Here is a 6,302-nt window from a genome sequence, read left to right as displayed (position 1 = left end):
ACTGGACAGTGTCCGATGCACCATTTTCCAGCACACTCTGAGTCTTCCTCCATTTTTTAATTGTGTCCCTAACTTGATTTCTTTCTTAGTTTGTGTTGAACCTTATGCACCTGTAATACATGAATTCTAGACAAACTAGTTAGTCCGTGTGTTTATGTTGGTCGTCAACCACCAAAATTAATTACAAGAAATGGTTAATCCTATTTCCCTTTCATGTACAATGGTCTATGTAAACAAACAAGAGATCTCTCTAATATGTGTTGGTTGGCGTGACAAAGGGCGTGAGTGAAAGGGAAATAGGGTTAACCTTTTCCCAAAATTAATTTTGGTGGTTGAATGCCCAACACAAATAAATGGACTAACTAGTTTGCTCTAGAATACATGTTCTACAGGTGCATAAAGGTTCTGTAAGGAAAATGGACCCCGGGTCTTTTGGCTAAAGAAGTTTTGGTGGTTGATGACTGACACAATCTGTGGACTAATATGTTTGCTAGTGTTTATAATTATAGTTCACAGGATGCGGTGAGGATTGGACCAAGGCAATGAGGATGCAACACCTCAAATGAAGACATAAAAAGATGCATAGAAGTCCAAGACTCAAGAACAAAAGAAGCCCATAGAAATCAGCAAAGAAACCTGAGAAGAGGGCTGTCAGCCAGCGCCTGGTGGCGCACCGGACAGTGCACAGTACCTGTCCGGTGTGCACCGGACTGTCCGGTGGGACAACCGGACGGTCTGCGCAGAGAGGCCGCAGGCAGGCGCTCTCGGGCTGTAGCACCGGACTGTCCGGTGTGCACCGGACTGTCCGGTGTGCCAACGGGCAGACGGCAACGGTCGAATCCAACGGTCGGATCCAACGGTCGACTGCTACAGACGCCAACGGTCGGCTGACATAGGCGCACCGGACATCTACTGTTCAGTGTCCGGTGGTGCACCGGACTGTCCAGTGCACCCGACGACAGAAAGCTGCTGCTTTCTGTCCAACGGCTAGTTGAGGGTGTGGAGGCTATAAATACCACCCCAACCGGCCATTCTCAAGTGTGAGAGCCCAAGCAACATTCCAATACACATAGTGCATATTTCCAAGTGCTCAAACACCCAAGTGCTTAATAGAATCACTCGGTGATTAGCGTAGGTGCTTTGCGAAGTGCTTAGGTTAGTTAGACCGCTTTAGCGCTTGCTCTAGGTGAATCCTAGTTAGTTGAGTGAGTTTAGATAAACCTCACAACCCCTCGGCTCTTGCGCGAGCCGTTGTAATTGTACCGAGTGGGGCGAGAGTCTTGCGAGACCGTGACAACCGTGTTTGTGTCACGGCCGCCACCGTGTACCGGAGGGAACGAGGCCCGCGGCGTTTCGGCCGGAAGCTCGATAGTGGAGACGGCGGGGAGCGTCCGAGAGGAGCCGGAAGCGGAGCACCACTTGCGCGTGGAGAAGGCCCGCGGCTCTCTACGGAGTTACTCGACCGAGGTGCTTGGCCCTCGCGTGGGCTTCCCTTTGCGTAGGGGCACCAACGAGGATTAGTCGGGACCTTGCGCGGTTCCGGATACCTCGGTAAAAATACCGGCGTCATCCACGAGAGTTTGCTTCTCTACTTAGCTCTTTACATTCCGCATTTATATTAAGCATTTAAGTTTCAATCTTGTTGTCATACTTATTTAGTGTAGATTGAAACTTAGCCTTTGCGGTAGAGATAGCAACACTTAGACAAAACCTAGTTTGCACATTCTAGTTTTGATTCTTGCATAGGTTTTGCTCTAGGGATTTAATTGTGGCCAAGTTTAGTAAAAGTTTTAGAAGTCCTAATTCACCCCCCCCCCTCTTAGGCGTCACCCGTTTCCTACAATTGGTATCAAAGCCCGGTTTGGCTCATTTGAAACGTTTTAGCTTCACCGCTAAAAGGGCCGACGCTTTTTAGAGGAAGGGATGGATACCCATAGGCCACCACACTTCGACGGCACTAACTTCCCATATTATAGTGCTAGAATGGCTTGTTACCTAGAGGCCGTTGATCTAGGTGTTTGGAGAGTCACTCGTGACGGGATGAAACCCCTCAAGAATCTCGAGAAACCCACCACGAGTGAGGAAAAAGAAATTCATTTAAATGCTAGAGCCAAAAATTGCTTGTATGAATCTCTTAGCATGGATATTTTCAATCAAGTATTTACCCTGAAAACTGCTAATGAAATTTGGCTAAAATTGCATGAGCTCCATGACGGCACATCCAATGTCCGTGAGCAAAAACATTGCCTAGTCTTAAATGAGTATAATTCTTTTGCTATGAAAGATGATGAGCTTGTTAGAGACATGTATTCTCGCTTGAATCTAATTATCAATGAGCTCAATTCTATTGGCATTAATAAGCTAGGTGATGCGGACATTGTGAGGAAGATTATCTCTCTGCTACCACAACAAAGATATGGGAGCATCACCACCATCCTTCACAACATGGAGGACTTGAGCAACATGACCCCGACCATTGTGATTGGGAAAATCGCGGCCTTTGAGATGTCGCGAAAAATGAGTCGGGGAGAGGAGCCAACTTCCTCAAGACCATATGCTTTTGCATGTGATGAAAGGAAGGGCAAAAAGAAGGCTCCCACTCCAAGTTCCTCAAGTGAAGAAGAGGAAGAAGAAGAAAGTGATGATGATGAAGATAATCAACCATGCACATCATCCTCCGAGGACGAAGAAACGATCCGACGCGTCGGAAAGGTAATGGGGATGATCCGCAAGATTAATCTAATGGGTGTGCCCCTGCAGGTCGAGGATCTTCTCTTTAACATTGACAGGAAAAAGCAAAGGAAGAGAGGATGCTTCGCATGTGGGGAGAAGGGCCACTTCAGGGACAACTGTCCAAATATGGCCAAACCCAAAAAGGAGAGGAGCAAAGGCAAGGCGCTAACAAGTGTTAGAACGTGGGATGATTCTTCAAGTGAAGATGAACCTCCAAGGACGCGCAGCCACCGGTCCTCGTCACGATCATCACGGTCATCACACAAATGCCTTATGGCAAGAGGTAACAAAAGCACTCCATCCTCTAGTGATGAAAGTAGTAGTGATGATGAAGGTGAGGGAAAAGCCTCTCTAGATGAGCTTGCGGAAGCCGTAGAATTTTTCCAGGATGTTTGCACTAAGCAAAAAGCTCAACTTAAAACTTTGAAAAATAAGTTGGTTAGCTCTCAAAATGATTACAAAGGTTTGCTAGAAAAATTTGAAACTTTTGCAAACTTAAATAGTGAGCTATCAACTAAACTTGAGCTATTAGAATCTAGTGCTCCATCCACTGCTACCGATGATAGCCTTATTAAAAAGAATGAAAAACTTAAGGCTAAGTTAGCTAGCTCCCAAGAAGCTATTGAAAATTTGCTAGAGAAAATGGAAATTCTTAGCATACACAATAATGAGCTAACTACTAAGCTAGAAAACATTGGTAGCACCCCAGCAGCATCTTTAGTTGAAATTCCTGAAATTATTAAGAAAGATGCTTCTACTTCCTGCTTTGACTTAATTGATGATTCTAACCCCTGCAACCAAGTTGTTGTTGAGAACATTGTTGTAGAGACATGCTCTGATGAGGTTGCAAAGGAAAATGAACAATTAAAGCAAGAAGTGGCTCGTCTTGGCAAGGCTTTGTATGACAAGAAAGGCAAAGCCAAACAAATCCGACCTCCACAGGATAACACCACTGCGGGAGTGAACAAGCCTGTAGAGGGAGAAACTGTGATTTGTAGGCTATGCCACAAGGAAGGCCACAAATCTTTCCAATGCAAGGCGATGACCGGGGATAAACAAAGGCAAAAGCTCAAGCAAAAGCCAACAAGCAAAATCTCCAGCACCTACATCAAAAAGGTGAACAAAAAGGACGCTACACCATATTTGATCAAGAAGAAAAAGAATGGAAAGGTGATAGCAATCAAGGCCAACAAGCAAGCCAACAAAGGAAAGGGGGCCAAACGCATCTGGGTGCCAAAAGAGATAATTTCAACCATGAAAAGCACCAAGAAGGTTTGGATCCCGAAAGGGAAGTGAGTGGACCAAAGGTCAGCGGGAAATTTGGAGACTTGGCTAAGTTGGGATGTATATCATGGGATACATCATACTGGATCAAGTTTTTTGCCAAGTGGGTTAGTGAAAATTTTGGACCCAAATTTCCCACCCATGACTAAGGTAACTAGTTTTATTGTATTTCTCGTTTTTAGATATGCGTATCTATTTATCTTTTATCTAGTTTATCTTTCTTGCCTAGTATTACATTTGTTATGTACTTTTGTTTAAAATCATGTATACTAGGTAAATCATATGGTAGGATTGCTTGTTCCTAATTCATTCACTTAAGCAAACCTACATGGCTTAAAATGTTTATTTAAGCACGGCACATAGCTTCTATATCACTCCATAGTAAATGATGCATCAATTGAAAATTTTGATATCTACAAGTTGTATCATTTAACTTATATGTGCCAAAGTTTGGATTATGGATAATTTGCCCCTCTTGATATCAAATCAAAGTGCATGTCTCCTACAAGTATTCAAAACTTGTATGCACACCTTTAGGGGGAGGTTACTCTATAATCTAACACTCTGAGACTAACACCTTTTCAAGTCTATTTCATGTGATAGTCTCATTGTAAGGAAAATGAAGTCCCCGGAGAAAGACAACAATCTTCCACTGCAAAATCTCCAAGAACTCTCATGTCTCTCAAGCTCGCCATTGATCTTCAATTGGTATCTTTTGAGACTACATTCAGTATCATTTACATGTCTTCTCCAATATTTGATTAGACTATATTTCATATCATATGCTTCCATGTTGCTAAAAATGCATAAGTAGTTAACTCATATTCTGTCACCTATGCATAAGGGAAGTTAGTCTTTTCAAATCATGTCTTGCACCTCTAATTTTCACATGCTTTTTCCTAAGTAGAGGATCTCTGTCAGGGGGAGTATTTCTTCATCTCTAAAAGGGGAGAAAAACTCTTTCTAAGAGAGAATACTCATTTAGGGGGAGTAATCTTTTGAGTAACTCCTACTCATGGTATCTTTCATAATCTACAAGTGGTATCCTTCTTGGCTTAATTTAATATCCTTCTTGTGATATCATTTGTTGAGGGCAAGCCTTTATTTACTTCCTACATGCTTTTAATGTCTTCCTTTTCGGTGGTTGATGCCAAAGGGGGAGAAGTTTAGGGACCAAAGCAATGAAAACTATATCAAACACCAATCACCACCAATTTTAAATTTTATATCTATAATTGACTTTTTAAGTAGTTTTGGTTATTTGGTCCAAAAATAGGAAGTAAGTGATTTATGGAGTTAGGGGGAGGCTTAAGTCCATAATATCACATTGTGGGGACAATCATGCATCTTAGCAAGTAAAATGCATATTTACATTCAAATACTTGTATTATTTGCTTGCTTTGGTTGTGTTGTCATCAATCACCAAAAAGGGGGAGATTGTAAGGAAAATGGACCCCGGGTCTTTTGGCTAAAGAAGTTTTGGTGGTTGATGACTGACACAATCTGTGGACTAATATGTTTGCTAGTGTTTATAATTATAGTTCACAGGATGCGGTGAGGATTGGACCAAGGCAATGAGGATGCAACACCTCAAATGAAGACATAAAAAGATGCATAGAAGTCCAAGACTCAAGAACAAAAGAAGCCCATAGAAATCAGCAAAGAAACCTGAGAAGAGGGCTGTCAGCCAGCGCCTGGTGGCGCACCGGACAGTGCACAGTACCTGTCCGGTGTGCACCGGACTGTCCGGTGGGACAACCGGACGGTCTGCGCAGAGAGGCCGCAGGCAGGCGCTCTCGGGCTGTAGCACCGGACTGTCCGGTGTGCACCGGACTGTCCGGTGTGCCAACGGGCAGACGGCAACGGTCGAATCCAACGGTCGGATCCAACGGTCGACTGCTACAGACGCCAACGGTCGGCTGACATAGGCGCACCGGACATCTACTGTTCAGTGTCCGGTGGTGCACCGGACTGTCCGGTGCACCCGACGACAGAAAGCTGCTGCTTTCTGTCCAACGGCTAGTTGAGGGTGTGGAGGCTATAAATACCACCCCAACCGGCCATTCTCAAGTGTGAGAGCCCAAGCAACATTCCAATACACATAGTGCATATTTCCAAGTGCTCAAACACCCAAGTGCTTAATAGAATCACTCGGTGATTAGCGTAGGTGCTTTGCGAAGTGCTTAGGTTAGTTAGACCGCTTTAGCGCTTGCTCTAGGTGAATCCTAGTTAGTTGAGTGAGTTTAGATAAACCTCACAACCCCTCGGCTCTTGCGCGAGCCGTT

This window comes from Zea mays, chromosome 2 (assembly GCF_902167145.1).
Source record: "Zea mays cultivar B73 chromosome 2, Zm-B73-REFERENCE-NAM-5.0, whole genome shotgun sequence".
Lineage (NCBI taxonomy): Eukaryota > Viridiplantae > Streptophyta > Magnoliopsida > Poales > Poaceae > Zea > Zea mays.
This window is presented reverse-complemented; position numbering follows the sequence as displayed.